At 47.7% G+C, this 20,177-nt stretch overlaps 1 long non-coding RNA gene across 4 annotated transcripts in view; it reads right to left on the reverse strand.

The window, feature by feature from the left end:
- Nucleotides 1-20,177, reverse strand: part of LOC103693859 (uncharacterized) — a 159,041-nt gene that overhangs the window by 12,315 nt on the left and 126,549 nt on the right. The gene's annotated exons all lie outside the window — the stretch shown is intronic.

Consider the following 20,177-nt stretch of genomic DNA (forward strand, 5'->3'; position numbering starts at 1 on the left):
AACCAAAGTTGTAGGCAGCTTGGGAACTCTCATCCTTCCGCTTTCCCACATGGCTGGGCCAAGACCCTCCATGAGACCTCCAGTTCCTCTCTAGGTTTGCCTTACCATGACCCACTCTATATCTCTCCACCCCCAATAGGGCCGAGATCTTCCTGGGAGGCAGAAGCCCTGAGTCCACCTGACCTCCGGCCCTGCCCAGTCACTTGTTTGTCAGCTGGAAAGTAGGGAAAGATGTTGCACCTAGTGTGTGCTTTGGCTCAGCCTAAAATGCACATGCACACACACGGACACACACACACACACACACACACTCCTCTAGTGCGTGTAGCACAAATTCTGCATGGAGGGAAACCTCAGAGACATCACCAATGCACATTAGCTCAGCAGGTTGAAATCAGGAATCATGGCGACTGTGTACCAGAGTCAACTCTCCTTCGTCTCCTAGTCTCCTTGTGGAGAGCAGATAGGTATTAGAGCCCCTGCCTCCTGAGACCTGAGTCTTGTCCATCCTAGTCTCCCAGACTCCCATGGAAATGACCTGCTCCCGGGGATATGGCTTGGAGACCACAGTGGGGGCTCAGATGAATCAAGGAACCCCAGGCAGGATTGGGAAGCTCTCTGTCCAGTGACTCAACAGGATGACCCAATTCACTGAGACATCCCCTCGGAGAGCAGGAGAGGGTATATGCCAGCTGAGAACCCTGCCTGGCACTCTGGGAAAACAGACAAGGGTGATTTTCAGGTCACCAGGGATCAGGAAGAGAAGGAAAGAATTAAGCAGAGGTTTCTAAAAGAACAACTCCCTCCAGACCAGCATGGGGCAACAGGTAAGACTTTTACTGATAGCAGAGAGCACACTGGGTCCTGTGGGCATGACAGTCCAAAGTGAGTGGCAAATGGGGGGAATTGAAGAGAAGGAGACGTCTGAGCAGATGACTAGGGATCTCCCCCACCTTGGGGGAGAGTTACAGACAGCATTCTGCAGGGGGTGTGCAGATCTATCCCCTCTGAACAAAGCTCTGGCTTCTTTAGCTGCTCCAGACCTGGGTCAACCTCAGCAAGCTCGGTAGCACATGAACAGGCTAACAGCTCCACAGTGAGAGAGGAGCCTTGACAGAGACAAATGAGACCGAGTGTCAGCCAGGCTGAGCCACCTGGGAGTCGACGCACCCCTGCTGCCCAGGACCAGCCCCACCCCTGCATCCTCATTATATATGCTGGGATGTCCTCAGGCCAAAATACTGTGTGCAACCCCTGCCCGAACCTGAGTGTCATTATGACAACTCTCACTTGAAATTATTTGTTTTTCTCTATTGATCTTGATTCGACACTGGAAAAATGTATTCTTTGTACGACATTCCCACGGGCTTAATTTGTCCATGTTGGAAGTCTTTTTTTTTTTTTAAATAGGATTCTGCCTCATTGTTTACTCTGAACATTGAGTTCTGAGAACCGGGATCCAGCTCCGTTAATAGAACCTCATTACCAGGGTCCCTCCACATCAGGGAGCTGATAGTGGCCTAGTAAGCAAAAGGCTGCTGAGGGGGCTCCAGGAGCTGTCAGATCAAAGACTCATGGGCGGCCACACTGTCATTGTCTCCTGCCACCCTCCTCCTGTTTGTAGACCTAGAGCAGTGACAGCCACTGAACTGGACAGTCCCATGTGAACCCCATCTCAGGAAGGTCTTCCCACCCAGAGTGGCCAAAGGAGACGCATTTCTCAAAGTAGGACCTGGAGAAGCCCTGTATGAGTGTCCCCTGTGGTGCCAGTGCAGAGGCAGGCTGCCAGGGCTCTGCAAAACACTGCCTCCAGGTCTAGACAAAAGAGGGACCCACAGCTCAGCTCCGTGAGGATACTTCCTTCTGTCCAGGCCTGGCCAACTTGGTGGTCCATACCTAATGTCATACTTGAATCTCTGTGCAGTCCCATTTTTATTTGTTCCTCTTGTTCAGAGATTGCCCACCCTAGCCCTACTCCGAGGATTCTAGGGGTGGACCAGTATGGGCAGTGAGCTCCAATCTTCTAGCATTACCTGGTACCTCAGAGTGGGGTGGGCAGTGTTAGCGAGACAGTCCAGTGGAGGGAGTGTCCCCACCAGCCACAAAAATGTTCTTATGACAGGACTGCAGGGCACTGAGCCAGTGAGATGGTACTCACGTGATTCTGAGTGGTTCAGACAGTTTACACAAACAGTCTCCTCTCTGTAAAAATAAAATAAATAAAATGTGCTGGTCTGAGGTTCTAGGCCCAGGGTAGCTCTGCCAAGACGCCCCCCACCCCCCAAGACAAGAGTTGTGACGACAGAGCCAGTAATATCTGAATCTGTTGGAACTGTATGCGGAAATGGATTGAAGAGACAGCTTAACACCAACAAAGCCAGGCTGAGGCCTGGTTTGCTGCTGGGTGAGGATGAGTTACTAACCTTTCCTGGACTTTAATTTGCACTCATGAGTGGTTTGGCTTCTGGAACATTCCATCTCCTTTATGCAACAAGACAGTCTGGGAATGAGGCTCAGGTAAGTCTAGGATCATGCTTAGGACTTTCTTAGAAGCACAGCTGACTTAGCAGGGGAAGAAACACAAAACCTGACATTGTTTAGGTGTTTACTGAGATTTGTCCCAGGCGCTGTGCTCAGCCCAGAGAGACAACAAAATGGTTCATCCCTTTGTCCTTATGGGCAAAGGTAAATGTTTGACAGACAGAGTAATGTTCGCAGATATCCATTTCCTTGCAGTGAGAGCTGGTCCTTTTCGGGGAATGGGGACACATTTGTGTATTACCTGAGGATCAGAGTGGACTCCCAGGAGGAGGTGTTCATTTCCTTGTGCCACAAAGACAGTGTAGGACTTGCAGAGCAGAGAGAAGAGGGGCTTATATCTTCTGCTGTGAAGGGTGCTTTCTCTCCATTCACCGGCCCTCTCCAGAAGTCAGAAAACATGATTTAACACAGCAGCTGTTTCTCCCAGCATACACACGAGCTTATGGCTTTGTAGAGGGTAGAAAAGTGACAAGTGGCATCATTGGTCCTGGCTAAGACCCACAGAGCACCGAGCGCCCTCAGGAGTCATTGCACCAGGCCCTCAGCAGACCATATGGGAGAAGACCAGGCACTCAAGCTTAGACAGTGTGTCAGCATCAGCTCTGCTGCCATAGGCTGAGGCTCACCCCCTCTTCCTGTGTTACCATGTCCTTATCTAATGCACTCCAAGGTCCCCTCCACGTAGAGAAGACAGAAACACACTGGGGCATTGCCTGGGAAAGTTGACTGAACTACCATCACACAGACTTGAATACCCACACATGGCAGCCTGTCTTTACAACTCCCAGATGATCTCAGGCTATTGCTGTCCCGAGAAAGAGCCTGGGCCAGGGCAGTGACCCTCTAGTGGCATTCCTCAGAGGCCTGACTTCCTCAAGCTTCCCTGGGTTGCATATTGGCTGCTGCCTCCAGCAATCACCCCTAAGCAAGCACAGGTTTCTATAGCAGGCACATGTTGGGAACACCCCATGGCCTGATCATCACAACGTTCAAGGATGGCCACAGCTCTCTTCAGTTTTGTTTACTCTTGTCTATCGACAGTGAGGGGCAGAAGCCTCCCAGTAAACCAACTGCAGAAGATTCACACAGGGCTTTACCCAGGAAGCTCCAGGGCAGGTAAGAAAGGGTTCGGAATTACCCTGATAGTGACTATGACCACTATCATAGTGGAGGCCACGAGGATGCTGAATGCAGCAGCATCCTTGACACATGAGGCCATTTCGCTTTCCCTCCTGCATCAGGTAGTTAACTTACACACGGAGAGAACACTTGTTTTATGGAGTTAAAAGACTGTTCAAGGCTGACTGAGGTAATAGATGCTTGCTATCACAATGCTTAGCAGGCAGAAACAAGTGGACCCTTGCGGGCTCACCGGCCAGCAAGCCTAGCCAACTTGATTCTAGTCCAGTGAGAGATCCTGTCTCAAAAACAAACAGGGAAACAAAATAAAACAGAAACAAAAAAAACACAGTGGGCCATTCAGTAAGGAATGACACTCAAAATTGTTCACCTGAATCTACATATACTCCCTCATACACAAATAACACACATGCACATGCATGCACGTGCACACATGCACATACACACACACAGGCATACACATACACACACACACACACACACACACATACACATACACACACATGCACACACACATACACACACATACACGCACACACACATACACATACACAGACACGCACACACACACATACACACACATACACACATGCATACACATACACATACGCACATACGCACACACACATTACACACACACACGCATACACATACATGCACAAGCACATGCACACACGTACACACACATGCATGAGGGAGTCCCCAAGGAAGAAGGTTGAAGTCCTGACATCAGTCAAGGCAGGCCAGAATAGATCCATAGTCAAGCCCCTCTGGAGTTGTAGGATAGACACCATGTCAAGTTCAGTTGGAGTTGAGCTGGTGATGGTCAGGGCCACAGCCAAGCAGCTTCTCCTAAGGGGATGAGATCACCAGAACTTTCTGCTGGTCTGCAGCAGCAGCAGCAGCTACAAACAGCCAAGGCTAACGTTTATTGAGCAGCACGTTAGTGAGGGGAGCCAGATCTGGGCTGCTGCAGCAATCGCAGCTTGCGAACCTTAGTAACTTGACACGGATTTGTTTCCTGCTCACAACATCCACCACAGACCCTGCCCGTCTCCGGGGTGAGGACACTCTGTGCAGTGACCCAGCCAATCCACCACCATACAGAACACACCATCAGCAATATGTCACCTTCCCAGTGGCTGAGGCACAGAAGAGATGGGAGGGCGCAAAGGGTTTGTACCATCTAGTCATGGCTCTGCAGAGCAACGGCCTCAAGGAAAGACATAGACATGCAATAGCAGGGTTATTGCGGAAACTGACTTACGCAGTTGCAGAGGCTGAGGATGTTCCACCTGATACCTATAGCTGAGGAGCTTCAGAGACAGGGAAGAAGAGGGTGATGGCAAACAGGCTCAAGATCGAGTGCCTGAAAAGCAAAGCCCCCTCCTCCCCACCCTGCCTCAGTATCCAAGGGCAGATGGATAGTCTTGCTCAAAAACATGAGGTGTCTGCTTTCCCTTTGTGTTGGTGTCCTGGCTGAGTCTCAGATGAACATGATGATGCCTGCCCCTCCAGTAATAAAAGGGAGTTTCTTCATTCATTCTCTGATTCAGCCGGGGACCACTTTCAGAAACTTCTGCACAGACACCAGAGGGACATCTTACTGATCCTCTCTTAGGCCCGTTGTGTTGACAGATAAGATCGCTCATTACTGTTCCTCTTGTGTGTCATTGACTTGAACCACACAACCTTCACGAGGAGGTGTCATGGGCACTGTCATGCCTCATGTGGCTGCAAGGGGCAGTCAGGTATGGCTGAGCATAAACGGGGCCTGCCTGGAACATGGACCCAGTGCCTGGTGTTGATCATGTACCTTATGTGGATTATTTTATAAAATGCTGCTATAACAACCTATGGCACACATAAGGGAACTGAGGCACAGAGGGAATGTATAGAAAGAACCTCCCCAAAGTGACAGAGACAGTACCAGAAGACAGCCATTCACTCTGAGGTAGGCTGGGTTCTTGCTCATGCTCGGATCTTGGCCAAAAGTACTTCAGTCTATTATCTCCCGGGCCTGACGAGATCACAGTCTTGGTTGACTGAGAAGCATGGAGATTGGTGAAGCTTACCTCTGGGGTTGTCTAGAGTGGTATTTCCAGAGACGATGGTGGCTCTGACCTAATGAATGGGTTCGTTCCTTGACAGATTTGGGTTATGATGGCATTATTGGGAGGTGATAAAAAGTTGGGAGACAGGTGTTCTAGTTTAGTTTCAGTTGCTGTTATAAACACCATGGCCAAAACCAACTTGGGGAGGAAAGGGTTACAGGCTATCATCAAGGGTAGCCAAAGCAGGAACATTCAAGGTAGGAACTTGAAGCAGAAACCACAGAGGAATGCTGCTTACTGGCTTCTTCCCTCTGGCTTTCTCAGTTCCTTTTCCTATATAGCCCAGCCCCACCTGCATAGGGACAGTACTGCCCACAGTGGGCTGGGTGCTCCTACATCAAATAACAATTAAGAAAATAGCTCATGGGCAGGGCCACGGGAGAATCTGATCAAATCTCCAGTGGAGGTTCTCTCCTCTCAGGTGAGTTTATGTTCCTGTAAAGTTAACAGCAGGAGCTAACGGGACAGCGTTTTTACAGAAAGAAGTAGGTAATTTGTATGTAATGGGGCTGACATTGAATACTAGGTTTTGACTTGTCTCTCTCTGCAAGCTCTTTGCTTCATGGGTGTCCTGATGGGGTCTGCTCCACCACCCCCTCCCCAGCATGGTGCTGTGAGATCTCTAAAGTTGCCCGTCCTTTCTTACATTGTTTTGTCAGATGTTTGGACCGTAGCAATGTGGACATAATATGCAGAGGTGCCTAAGGAGAAGGACGCCATGCTTCTCTGTGTCCTGAGCTTCCCAGTTTTCTGGAGCTGATCCCGTAGGCTGCAATGTTTCTCCATGAAGAAAAAGCATGGGTCCCATCGGAGGAGACCTTCTCTGTATGGCTTCTGAAGCCACAAAGGAAAGCTAGCTCCTGAAAGCCACTCAGGTTGTCAGAACACTCCGAGTACAACTACCAAATGCAGAGGTTATGCACAGACCATCTCTGTGGTCCAGCCTATGACCCAGGTTGGAGACATCCAATTCAGGGCAGGGGAAATAATAAGTACGCATTGACTAGCAAATCCAGCTTTATCGACTTGAAAGGTCGCATATTGATGGACAAAAAGCCAAGGTCAATATTTGATTTTGAGGAACAATAAATGTTGATACCGTGGAAAGGAGGCATCAATGCAGGTGCTGTTAGCTGGGGCTGGAAATGCTGTCACCACCAGTAACCACACTTCCTCCATCACCAGGACAATGGGGGTGGGGTGCTGAACATGTCTAGCAGTTTCTAGAAATCTCTAGGTGGTTGTATAGTTTGTTTGGTTGATTTTTTTTAAGCCCACAAAAAGAAAAGTAAAAACCATCCCCAAAGGGCTGACAGAGTGCACATTGCAGACCTATTTGCACAAATGACAGGGGGTAGGTCCCCTGTACCCCTCCCTAGATTGTTTTGCAGCCTGCTATGATTTGAAGGTTTCCTTCTTTCTCTGGGGTGGGGTGTAATGGGGATGTCCCTTTATTTGCCTTCTTATTCCTTATTTAGCCATTCCTCATCGTCTATTCTCCTGAGGAAGGCACATGGCCAAGGTAGAGAGAGGAGCAGAAGAGGTCACAACTGCACTCCAGAAGGGTCTCCTCTGTTACACCACCTTTCTAGGCTCTGCTCCAAGCCCCATCCATCTCAGCACACAGAGTCACTAAGACAAGACCTTGTGTCATCCCCTGAATGCTGGGCCTGTTAGGCCCCCACATCTGTGGCCACTGCTGAACATCTGAGCCCTGCCCTCACTGTGCTGACATACTTCTGCTGGGGAACTCTCCTGAGTCTCAGGTGGCCTGTTTGACATTGTCCTTTTATGGGGCCCTCTAATAGGGCCCTATAGCAGCATGGGGGTCCCCCTTCCATCATCCCTGCACCACCTCCAGTTGCCCCACCCTTTAGGCAGTGACTTGAATGACCTCAGGTTTCATTTTTCCAGTGATTGACTTCTTTCAGGGCAGGGGATATTCATACCACTCCAGCACTGTTGCCCAGGCAAAGATAACACAATGTGTGTTGGATATATGGCTGGGCAGTGGGAAAAACAGATGTGCCAGATAAGGGATTTGGAGCTGTCAGAGCTGTAGAAAGTGGGAAGGGCAGTGCCCCTGGCAAGCCCTGAAGGGGGAGCTCGGCAGACATGCCGGCTCCTCATCCTCACTGGCCACTGCCCTGACCGTATTAATCAAGGGTTGAGCTGTGGAAATATCACTCTACTACATTCTATTCAAGTTCCCCGGAACTAAATTATGTTGTCAGGATTGGACAGAGCAGGAATGGAAAAGACCAGGCTGGATGACATGGGGCTGTTAAAAGGAGATGAATGAGTCTATGGTTTCCATTCAATTTTTCAAGGTTTCCCAAGGCAAGCCTGACACCACCACCACCTTATAACTCTTCGGCACCCTGCACATTCCCTCCACAATCTCATTTTTTTTTATATTTCTGCCCATCAGATTAGAAGGACAGGGGTTCTAGTTTCAGCATCACAGATGAGGAAATAGAAAAGTTAAGGGTAGGGAACACATTGACTAAGGTAAAGGTCAAAGCAAGGACAGGCTGTAAGTCTGTGATACAACCAACAGCACAAACCCTGGGCTCTGGGTACGAAGATGTTTTCATTTCCTACTTGCCTGGCTTCTTCTGCAAAATGGAGCGGAGCAGCCCCCATCTCGTAGGCTACAGGGTATCAGGGAAGTGATGGAAGCTTCAGTCCTTCTTTCATCTATTCACTCATTCATTTCTGGTTAAACAAGACATCCTGTGTGTCAAAAGCATGTTAACTCCTCTCACGTAAGGATCTTAAGAGAATTTCTGCTTGATAGCTGTCCGACAGCAATTCAGGTGCTAAGGCTTTGTCAACGACAAGCTAGCCTTCAGCACAATTTCTTTGTGTGGTGTGTGTGCGCCTGGGTGTGTGTGTGTGTGTGTGTGTGTGTGTGTGTGTGTGTGTGTGTGTGCAGGCCAGAGGCCAATGTGGGTGTCTTCTACAGTTCTTCAATTGATGTCTATCCTGTTTTTTGAGACAGTTTCCCACTGAATGCCAAGCTTGCTGATTTGGCTAAACTAGCTTGCCAACAAGGTCCTGGGGTCCTTCTGTCTCCTTCCCAGCATTGAGATTGCAAAACTGTACAGCCACAGTCATTTTTTCTTTATGTGGGCTCTAGGGACTGAACTCAGGTCCTCACGCTTGTCAAGTACGTTACTAGCTGAGCCAGCTCTCCAGGCTCAGCACAATTGCATGAAGGGGGTAAGCTATGTGTAAAGACTTTCTGCATTGAATGTGTCCTCTGACAGAGGAAGGGGAGGACTCTTCCCTGTCCGTGTGAGGAACATCTACACACAGTGTACATGGAATAACCAGCTTCCAGCTCCACGGTGTGCCCCTGTTAAACACACCTCACCATCCAGTGGTGAGTGAGCCTCGGAGTAAACAAAAGCCTAATTAAATTAACATAAATGATTTTATGTAAATTAAAGATTCACGGGATGGCTGTTTATGGGTAGCAGCATCATATCTCGCACTGCACATGCTTGTTTAAAATTAATGTGCATAAATGCTCCAAACACCGTATTATTAATAATGATAATAATGTTGATGAGGATGATAATAATAAACACATTCTCATAACAATGGTTCCCAGCTGACTCTAAAGTCTCAGTAGGGAGTGTTGTTGAGTGTCTGGGCTCCTCTGGGAAACAGCAAAATTATATGGGCTTCTTAGTCTCCCCAGCCTCCGTGCAGGGCTCCATGCTGCTGTCTTCACTGGGTCCAGCTAAAGAAAGACCTCTTAAACTCCTTCCATCTTTTGAAACCTTACTCCAGGCCAGCTGGTCTATGAATCAGCACAACCTGCACAAGCTCCAGAGCGCTCTCCCTTCTCCCCATCTCAGAACCCACGTTCCCATCGGTCTTCCCATCCCTTGTCTTCTTGGACTCCCCTCAGATGTATGAGGTCAGTGGCAGGTACACTGATGGTTCATTCTTCATAGGTAGGTTAATGGAGGTCAGAAAGTCGAAGCAACCCAAGGCCTACAGCAAGAAGCACTGAAGTTCTTCTGACTTGGGTACTGCTGAAGTGTTGGCTTAAAGCACTCAGTTCGACACCTCTGCTTGAGAGACTGAGAGAAGAGGTAAATAAAGGAGCAGGGGGAAGCTGGCAGAGCGACATTGTGGAGCATCTCTCTCTTTGTTGCTCTCTAGCCTGGAGTCAATTGGCCAATGATGCTGTCAAGATTTTTTCCCAAAAGAACTGACATTGAGAGGCATCTACTGAATGTGAGCCCAAACACAGGCCTTTGTGTGCCTCAAGGGAGGATGCTCCAGACTGTCACCAGACCAGAGGGTGAGTTTGTATTAACTTCAGAAAGGGACCAAACCCCCTGACATAAACTGGAATTGTGACTGGAGAACATGTGGTGGTTCTGAGCTTACCAAAGACAAGTTAGTGAGCACCATTACCTTTCCCAGAATTCCAGGTCACCCTTTCTCTGTGTTATAGTAGGCAATGGTGGTTAGCCTCTCAGAGTATGTGTGTACATGGGTATATATGTGTGAGTGTGTATATGCATGTGTGTATATAACTTTGGAGTACATATATATATATGTGAGGGTATATGTGTATGCATTGATTAGTGTGCACACAAGTGTAGCTCTGTATCAAAGAATATATGTGTGAGTGTGCACACTTGTGAGTGTGCATATGTTTACATGTGTGTGCATGTGTGCCTATGTGTGTACATGTGTGTTTGTGAGTGTGTGTTAGTATATACATCTGAGCATATACAAATGTGAGAGTGTATATGTATGTTTATGAGTATACATATATATGTGTATTTGTGTATGGGAGTGTGACTTCCTGTGGGTGTGACCGTATGTGTGTATGTGAGTGTATACATGTGTGCTCCACTAGATTGTAAGGATCTAAGAACCAGAGACTAATGAACGGCTCACCACCAAGGGCTCCCAAAGTCCTTGGCTTTCATAGCCACCAGCACATTGGATAGAATTCTAAGGGTTCATGACCTTGAATGGAGGATGCTTTTCTTTTTATCACAATAGAAGCAATAAGCCACAGTTATACTGGCAGTGCTTGAGACTAATGTTGCCTATGAGAGACCACAGTAGGTTTTCTATTCCATTTAAGCTACTGCAGATATCTCATATGCTCAGTTTGACAGAGGCCAGGAGCATCTATCTTGCAAAGGCCCAGAGAGCTTTGTAGGTACTGGTCCTCTGCGGTAACTGCTGTCCTATCTCAAAAGCAGCTTAGACAGTATGTAAATGAATGTCCTCAAGACCTTGTTCCAGTAAAACTTTATTTAAAAAACGGGGAAATCATCAAGCTCATGGTTTCCTGGTCCTTTGTGCAATGAGTCATCACTTTCAAAATACAATAGCTATTGGAATCTTGTTACTTAGTATTTAGCAGAAAAGCACATCCATTATGTCAGACTCCTTTTTGAACTTTGAACATTGACTTTAAGTATCCTGTGTTTCTGTGCCCCCCTGTATCTTGTTTCTTGCATTCAAAGACTTTCTTCTGAGATAGGGTCCCTGACCAACCTCAGGAGCCCTTGACCCTCTCCCTGAAAGTGAAGTGCCCTCAGGATTGAATATGTCTCAGCTTCTATCCTACAACTTGCAGGGGCACATCTAGTAAGACTAGTTCATCTCAGAAGCTCCCTGTGTGAATTCAGTAACATTACGGATGTAGAGTACTCTGTTAGTAACACTTCTGTTTCCCTGATGGCACCTATTACAGTCCTTCTTACCTGGTAGGCACTGGATAAATTGTTACACCCATGTGAGTTGAATCAAGAGCCTGCCAGCCTTCCAGGAAGAAAGGATGGAGGGAAGGAGTAAGAGGGGGAGAGAAAGGGGAGGAGGGCAGAGGACCCCGCAGCTCTGTATCGTTTCTACTGCTATCCATACAGAGTCCATAAGCATCTCATCTGTTTAGAAATTACACACGGGGCTGCAAAGAGGAAGAAGGGTGGGGGAGGGGCCTGTGTGCAGAGCAGAGACTTCCTGCTGATGCGGCAGGTTTTAAGAGCACAACTTGCAGTTTGCCAAAGCCCATGAACCTTGAAATAGAAATATGGACCTCTTAATTCATCGCGCTGTTATTTGATAAAGTATAAGGTAAATGAATGCAGAACCTTTTCCCTTTAATTACACAAGGAGAGGGAGGAGCAGAGGCCTGGGGGAGAGGCCACAGTGAAGTCAATGACATAGAACAGAAGGAAGGGGCTCAGAGTGCAACTCTGATAGCCTTACCCTGGAGACAGAGGCTGAAACCATGAATACAATGACAGCAAACCACACCGGGCAATGCATTCTGAGAGGGACAATAGGACCAGTGGAGCCTTCAAAGGCCATAGCCTACTTGGGTGGGGAAATGACCCTGGCTCACCCACACTGGGCACCAGAATTGCCCTAGAGGGAAAGCTATGATAACAGTAATGGTCCTCACAGGTAAAAGCAGACAGGCACAACCCCTTTTCCCTGCTGGAACAGGGCCAAAGCCTCACTCACTCTTCTTACCCACACAATAAGTATGGAAAGGGACTGCAGTGATAAGCACCTCCCATCTTAAACATGCCAGTGTGAGGCCCTGAACCAAAACCTTTCTCTCTCCTCTCTCTTCTCTCCTCTCTCCAGATCCTTCTGCTATCCATCCAGTCCAGCTATCAAAGACCTCCAGAAAGAGGCCCAAGCAGCTTTGTGGAAATGGTTCAGAGTCCTGGTGCCCTGTTATTTAATGTACTTAAGACCCTAACGATTCCTTCTACCCTTCTAAGGAACCCACATTGTATTCAAGGGATTCCAGCTTGTTAAAGTTGTCCTAGAAAACAAGAGGATGCAAGACAGGGTCTATGTCAGGTTAAATTGTGTCCCCCTCAGTTTCAGATGTTCAAGGTCCTGCTCTATCCCCTGAGAAGATGACCTTGTTTGGAATAGGAACATTGCCTACTAACTGGTTACAATGGAGCCTGGCTGGACTAGAACTGCCTCTACAGTCCAGTGTTGCTACTGTTCTCATTTAGAGGGAAGATTTGGACATAACCGTGTCAAAGAGGAGCACTCATGAGGAGATAAAGTCGGAGATCAGAGCCACATGTCTGCCAGCCAAAGACTGTGATCACTTGCCAGCACACTGATAGAAGCTGTGGGAGAAGCAGAGGACAGACTTCTCCTGAAAGCCATAGATGATACCCACTGTGCCAACATCCTTCCAAACCCCTGTCCTCCAGAGTACTGAAATCCATGATCTAAGCCACCCACTGTGGTCCTTTGAGATGCCCACCCCAGCATAGTTATGTTGAATTTTACTTTAATGACTTCTGGGTGAGTCACTTTGAGAGGTTTCTGGTCTGACCTTCACAAGGCAGACTCCCCATCCCAGCAAGGACACCCAAGACTAGATGGTTTTGAGCATTCTGCAGCTCAGCTACTGCGAGATCCTGGGCAAGGACAGAGCTCTCTCTACCTTGGTTTCCTCCTGTCTGGAAAGTTAGTAATTGGTATGTGGTATGTAGTCCCTCATACACTACACAGTCAAACACAAGACTTCTTTAAAATGGTATTGTATGTTTAGTAGGGGTGCCATCTAATGGGATATGAAGAGTGTTGAATGCAGGGATGTGACAGGCTTAGCCCAGCTCTGGGCTGCTGCAGCCAGTTTCTGTTGTAGGGGTGGGGAGTGCATTTGGGATGCTCTAGAATCCCTGTGCCTTCATAGAGCCAGGAGAACTGGGCTGGTAAATACAGCCCCAGCATGGGCTATCACATGCTACAACAAAGTCCTACTCTGCCACTGTGCCAGTAAGCCCACATGGGTCTCCACTGGACATGTGATATGCAAGGGCAGCATCTCTCCCATGGAAACAGAGTAAAGTACACTACAAGAAGACCATCATCTGTCTTCTTGGCCAGATCACAGTCACAGTCAAGACTCAGGTGAAAGGCTCTTCGATGGAGTATCAAGGTCAGCTTAGTCTGCAGGATGAGTTCAAGACTAGCCTGGGCAACTAAGGCAGACTATGTCCAAAACTAAAAACTTTCTCTCTTGCCCAGTTAATTTGGTTATGCAATAATAACTCAGAAATAAATAGTTTGTTATTCTAAGCACTCTTTGTCCATCCCAAATCAAGAAGTGGCTCAGATACTAGGCCCTTCAGGGCCTGCAGATATCTAGTTCTCTCTTCTGCCTGGGGAGGCCTCCAGAGGAGCCAGTTTCCTCCTGCCCGCCTCTGTGGGCTGGAAGACCGTGCATAATTAAAGTCGGGGCAGGATTCTTGCACTATTTCTTGTTGGTAATGGAGGGACTTGCTGGTGCAAGGCCCTGGTGTTGTTCAGAACATGAACAATTCCTGGTCGAAGGAGGAGGAGGAGGAAGAGGAGGAGGAGGAGGAGGAGGAAAAGGAAGAGGAAGAGGAGGAAGAGGAGGAAGAGGAGGAAGAGGAGGAAGAGGAGGAGGAGAACAAGAAGAAGAAGAAGACGACAATAACATGGCCTGTCCACTAAAGTCATGGACAGACAGGAATCCTTGAGGAGGACCTTGAGGATGCTTGCCTTGGTCAGTTGGATGCATGTGAGTGGAAGAGAACTTGGGTCCTGAAGCAAGACCTGCCAAAGAACAAGATGGCTTTCCTAGGTCTTGCCATGACTTTAGTGGACAGGCCCACCTGAGCTGCTCCACAGAAGATGGGGGTGGGGAGGCTCAGTTGTGACTGGACTCTTTACACCATGGGTAGGATCAAGTCCCACAAGGCCATGGCTGCCAGGTACTCAGCTATGTACAAAGCCTGTCATCTCCCCGCCTCCTTTTTCAAGCAGTGTCTAATGTAACACAGGCTAGCATTACACTCACTACTTGTTAGGATGTTGGGTATGCACCACAGCACCCATTTTATGAGGTACTGAGGATTAAACTCTAGGCTTTGTGTGTACTAGCTAAGCACTCTACCAATCAAATACATCCCAACCCCAGAGCCCATTGTACTTTTTTTCAGTTTACTTTTTTATTAAATATATTCTTATTAATTCTTTGAGAACTTCATGTTGCATATTATGATCATATTCACACCTACTCCTCCTAATCCCTCCCAGATCCACCCCTACCTCCTTAACTCCTCCCTAATTCATGTCTCTTTCTTCATTTTCTATCTTTCTTTCTCTTTCTTTCTTTCTTTCTTTCTTTCTTCCTTTTTTCCTTCCTTCCTTCCTTTCTTCCTTTCTTCCTCCCTTCCTTTCTTTCTTCCTCCCTTTCTTTCTTTCTTTCCTTTTTCTTTCTTTCTTTCTTTCTTCCTTTCTTTCTTTGATCACCTGGGGAGTCCAGTGGGAGGGACTATCCTCTGAGACACAGTCTACTAATCAGAGACCATACTCTTAAAAAAAATTGATTCTGCCTTCCCTAGAAGTCATCAATTGCTTAGAATTCCTCAAATAAAGGCAGGGACTACTGATCCCCTTTCTCCAACTATTCCACCAACCATAGACTACTGACCGCCTTGATCTTGCTCAAGTCTTGTGCAGGCGAGCCTGAGTGCTGTGAGCATCTCGTTATCTTATATTGTGAAGACTAAGTAAAGCACTGAGTACCCAGTGCTCCTCTGGGCACTGTTGCTAGAGTTGGAGACAAAAACCGATCTCTGTAAATGAGGCAGCCAGCAGCTTTATCCTTCCATGGCTCATATGCTGATATACTGGTAGATGGTTATACCAGTGACAGTCACATTGGAGGGAGTGATAATATTGTTGCTAGGACTCTACCACCTACTTATGAAGTGATTATACCATTCCTATCTATCCCTGTCCTGCAGGCTCACAAATGGCCAAGCAACAAGACCATCAGGATTTGAGAAGACCGAGTTCACCCTCAGTGAGCTTTGTGACTTAGGCCACATGACCTAGCTTCTCTGTACCACAGATACTCAGTAGGACTGTGGGGAAAGACATTGAGTTACACCTTCAGTGACTGTGCCCAGTATTACAACTGTCTAAAGATGATTGGAACACACATGCTTAACTCCCACTCTCCCACAACCTCATCTTCTGTAATTCATCTTGTCTCCAAAGTGCTCAAGACCACAGATCTTTACTTCTGTTAGGCTGGCCTGGCCCCAGGTGCCAGTCCTCCACTTCTGTGGCACCCTACAGGGAGAGGGACCCAGCCCTAGGAATCACTTCCTGGAAGAGCCAACCTATCACACCCTGGAGGAACTGTATTTGCCAGCTTGTCTGGGGACAGTCAAACTAGATATGAACTTCGTTCTACTACTTAACGACCATGTGGCCTGGGCCAGCCAGTTACTTGCCACTCTAAGGGGTTGAAGCAGAGCTGATGCCTGCTGCAAAGGATGCTGGGAGGACTCTGCAAAGGAATGAGGTAGAATACTTAGGATGGAAGCCAGGGGAGGGGAGATAACGGTATGGTGAACTCCAAAAGGGGAGAGAAGCAGAGAAAAGCTCAGTCTTTCAGATGCTGTTCACCACCTGCTCCAGTCCAGGAAGGCAGTTAACACCACACACACACACACACACACACACACACACACACACACACACACACCCCGGAAGCCCTGAACTGGCTCACTGAATGACTACACTGGAATGACCACAGAGGGAACTGGTCAGATTTGCAGGTCCTTTAAGTTAGAAAAGCAAGATAACTGACCAAAAGATTGGTCCCAAAATCTTTTAAGAGGTAGGAATGGAGCCAGGCATAGCAGTACTCTTTTAATCCTAGCACGTGGGAAGCAGAGACAGGCAGATCTCTGTGAGCTCGAGGTCAGACTAGTCTACAAAGTGAGTTCCAGTTCAGCCAGAGGTACACTATGAGACTCTGTCTCAAAAGACAAACAAAACAAACAAAGGGGTGGTACATGAAGATGAGGAAGAACTGTATAGGACAGTCAACCACAAAAATGAATGGAAGATTCCACATTCTGTGCTCAGCGTCAAAGCCTCAAAAGCTGACTGTCCACTCTGGGTAAGAGCTATAATGTTTTAACACTATCAAGATTTAGGGGGGAAGTGTGTACGAATGTGTCTGTGTCTGTCCCTGTGTTTCTGTGTGTCTCTCTGTCCTTAGGTATAGAGTCAGAGGACAACTTAGAGGAATCAGTTCTGTCAACATTTACCCGAGTCCCTTTGAACTCAAGGTTCCAGGCTTCAGCAGTGAGTGTCTTTACTAGTTGAGTTGTCTTACCAGCTCTCTACCAGGGTTTTGGAGACACAGTCTCTCACCACTTTTGCTAGACTGACTGACCAGTGTGCTCCAGAGACCTGCCTGTACACTGCCTCTAACACTGAGGTTAGAGACAAGCACCGTCATGCCTGCCTAGCTTTTATATGGGTGCTAGGAATCTGATCACAAGACCTCATGCTGGCACAGCAAGCATTTACCGACTGAATCACCTCCCCATCCCCTGGACATAAAATCTTTCATCATGAAATTATTTTAGCATTTTAATCCACCAATAAACAATTTTAAAAAATAGAGTGAGTTTTTTTAAAGCCAAATGAACGGCATGGCCTGCTTAAAATAATTACTAACTTAGGGCATATTGATCAATTTATAGGGTCTAAAATAAAGGTGAAAAAATAAACTATGCATTTTGTTTGTCAAAAGGAATACGGTTAGCACGATCTAGAAACAGATGCCAGCGGAAGAGAAGAATCCAAGATGGCCAAAGAGACTTGATTAGCATTCACCTTCTTTACAAGGAAGAATCAAAGCTCAGGTGGACTGCTGCATTTTGAGGAGAACAACCAGGAAGAATGCTGAAACTCATTGCTTCAAAGGGATGAGAGGCACTACTGAGTGAGGTAAGATAGTCTCTGCTCCTGCTCAAGGACAAGTTAGTGCTGTTCTCACCGCAGTGAGGCTCTTACAGAAGGACAAACTCCACTCCCTGCTTCCCCACTTCCTCCCCCTCCTTCTCTCCCTTCCACACTATGGGCTTACACACAGCAAGGACTTCAGTATGCCAATCCCTCAGTCTTGACCTTCCCTGCCTTCAGAAATTGCAGGGTGAATTCTTAGCCATCTCTAGTTACCTCGAAATCTCCATTGTTAGTGCAGGGCTCAGCAGGCCCACTGGGTGTTTTCTTTTGTGGTGGTAGAAGGTCCTTTCTCTGGTGGTGCACATGTGCTCACAGCTCCCATCCCATACAGCTGTCATGGACATGGTGGCCCTAACAGGTCCTCATAGCTCTGTGTCCTGGAACACAGGAGCCTCTGCTACTTCTTGCTCATCTGATTATTTTTCATTATGATGACATTCCTAAATCCACAAACAGATGTCCTGGCCTACCAGTTACCTACACAGTTGCGCTCTTTGCATAGTTGGTGGAAAACCAGAGAGTGAACAGATGCCTGTTGAAGATCTCACTCCATGAGAAGGGGTTCTCCTGGGGAACCCTTCCTTGACATAGAAGAGACATCATGTATCCAATGCACCCCGCCCCCACCTAACCACAGTGTTACAGTAGGCTCCTCTGCTCAGCTCCAAGAGGTTACTGATGCTCATCCCCCAAGCCCTATACCCTTCTAGTAGTTTCTGGCTAGTGAATTAAATGTGTATCCTTTTAACTGTGGCTGGGAGAATCCTGGTGCCAACTTGGAGTACCTGTGGTCATCATTACATAGGACCTAAAAGCTCTGGACAGTCACCCCCATACACAACTGCCCTGATGGCATGGGGTCCTTCCCCAGGAAGACCAGGGCTCTATCCTTCAGTTGCGTACTCAGGTATAGGTGTATGTGAGTATGTGTGTGTTGTGGTGTGTGTATATTCTGTTAGTTTCACCAAAGACAAGGTGACCCACTCACCTCAGCAGGCTCAGAACTTCCTTGATTTTAGTATCAAGAGTTCTACATCCTGAAAAGGGAGACATGGTTAGCCCCCCTGCCCTAGAAACATCCTCTTCCATCAGCTGCAAGCATAAATCTGCAGGTTAGGTCACCTGGCCATCACTCTCCCCTTTTACTACTCATGGCGATCACCATGGCTACCAGTTTCTGAGATGGTAATCTCACACCTTGTCCTCACTGTTACTGCTGATGTCACCTGCTGCCAATCCTGGTCTAAGAGATAAAAGCCACTACCAAGAGGTCTGCCCCTGTATTGGAAACGTCTCACTGTGGGTGGGATGGCAGAGTCAGGGCCCTGCTGTGGGATCAGTAGGGATGGAATCCAGTCGGCCATCGTGCCTTCTTTTCTGTGTCTTTGGCTCCTCCTGACACCTGCCACAATTATGGTGGCAATTCTGCTCAGAGTATGGACCTTATTTTCCCAGCTCCATGGTCCTCAAGAGCAGCATGTTAGCCTCTACTCCCAAACAGAGGAGGTACCATGTCAGTAAGCTCTGCCTTGTGTGGCCTCTGGCTTTCACCTTTTCTCCTACTCCCAGCCTGTCAAGCATCTACTCTTAACCCTTAGTCCTTAGCCACACTCCTGACCAACCCAGACCAATTTCTTCCCTCCCCTTAGAAGACCCAGCACTATCCTGGCTGTTCCTTGTAGGTATGATCCTAGCTCTTAGCTGTGACCAAGAAAGGAAGAGAGCACGAGCCTCTATAAGGCAGAATCTAGCACTACTTCAAGCAAGGGCATAACACTGATCTTGGACACTAGAAAATGATGTCAACTCAGTAGACCTGATTACCAAATGTTCAAAGTCACTGATCCAATCACCTCCAATGCAATTTCCATCATCCTGTTCCTTCTCAACCAGACTGAGACCTTGACCTAGCCAATTCATCTGGGGTCAAGACAGCAAAAGCCTGTATTTGGAGCTCTGCCTGCAACCTAGCCTGGATCTTCAACCTCAATGTCTTGCCCCCACCTCTTACTGCAGAACTGAAACTCCCAGTAGAGATAGGAAAGCCTGTGACTTTCACACTCAGCCTTAAATTGCTAATTATTCATGCAGGGCTTTTTATTGTTTGTTTCCAATCAATAGATTGCATTCAGAGGGGGCCATGCAATTTCATTGTCCTTATGATTATGATTTTGCTGTCCTTTCCAACTGCCTGCCCTACTTCCCTCCAGCCTAGTTCCTCCGCAAAGATTTTTCCCAGCATCCCCAAGTGTTGTCATCTCCAACCAGATCTCAGATTCTCCACACCACCAATGGGTACATCTACAATGCTTCTGGCCAACAGACAAGCCTCCATCATCCTACCTGGATTCTACTCCCTTAGACCACTCCAAAGCCTGGCCAGGTTCTAAGATTGCCGTGGGTCTGGCCTACAAGAAGTTCACTAGAGACTGACTTGGGATGGGTACCCATGGAGAGTGAAGTGTGGGGTTGGTGGAGGAGGGAGAGGCTGATGTCAATGGGGTTAAAGCAGACACACAGTCATACCTGTGGGGCAAGAGACAGGGAAGAGCT

This window comes from Rattus norvegicus, chromosome 16 (assembly GCF_036323735.1).
Source record: "Rattus norvegicus strain BN/NHsdMcwi chromosome 16, GRCr8, whole genome shotgun sequence".
In the NCBI taxonomy this organism is placed as follows: Eukaryota; Metazoa; Chordata; class Mammalia; order Rodentia; family Muridae; genus Rattus; species Rattus norvegicus.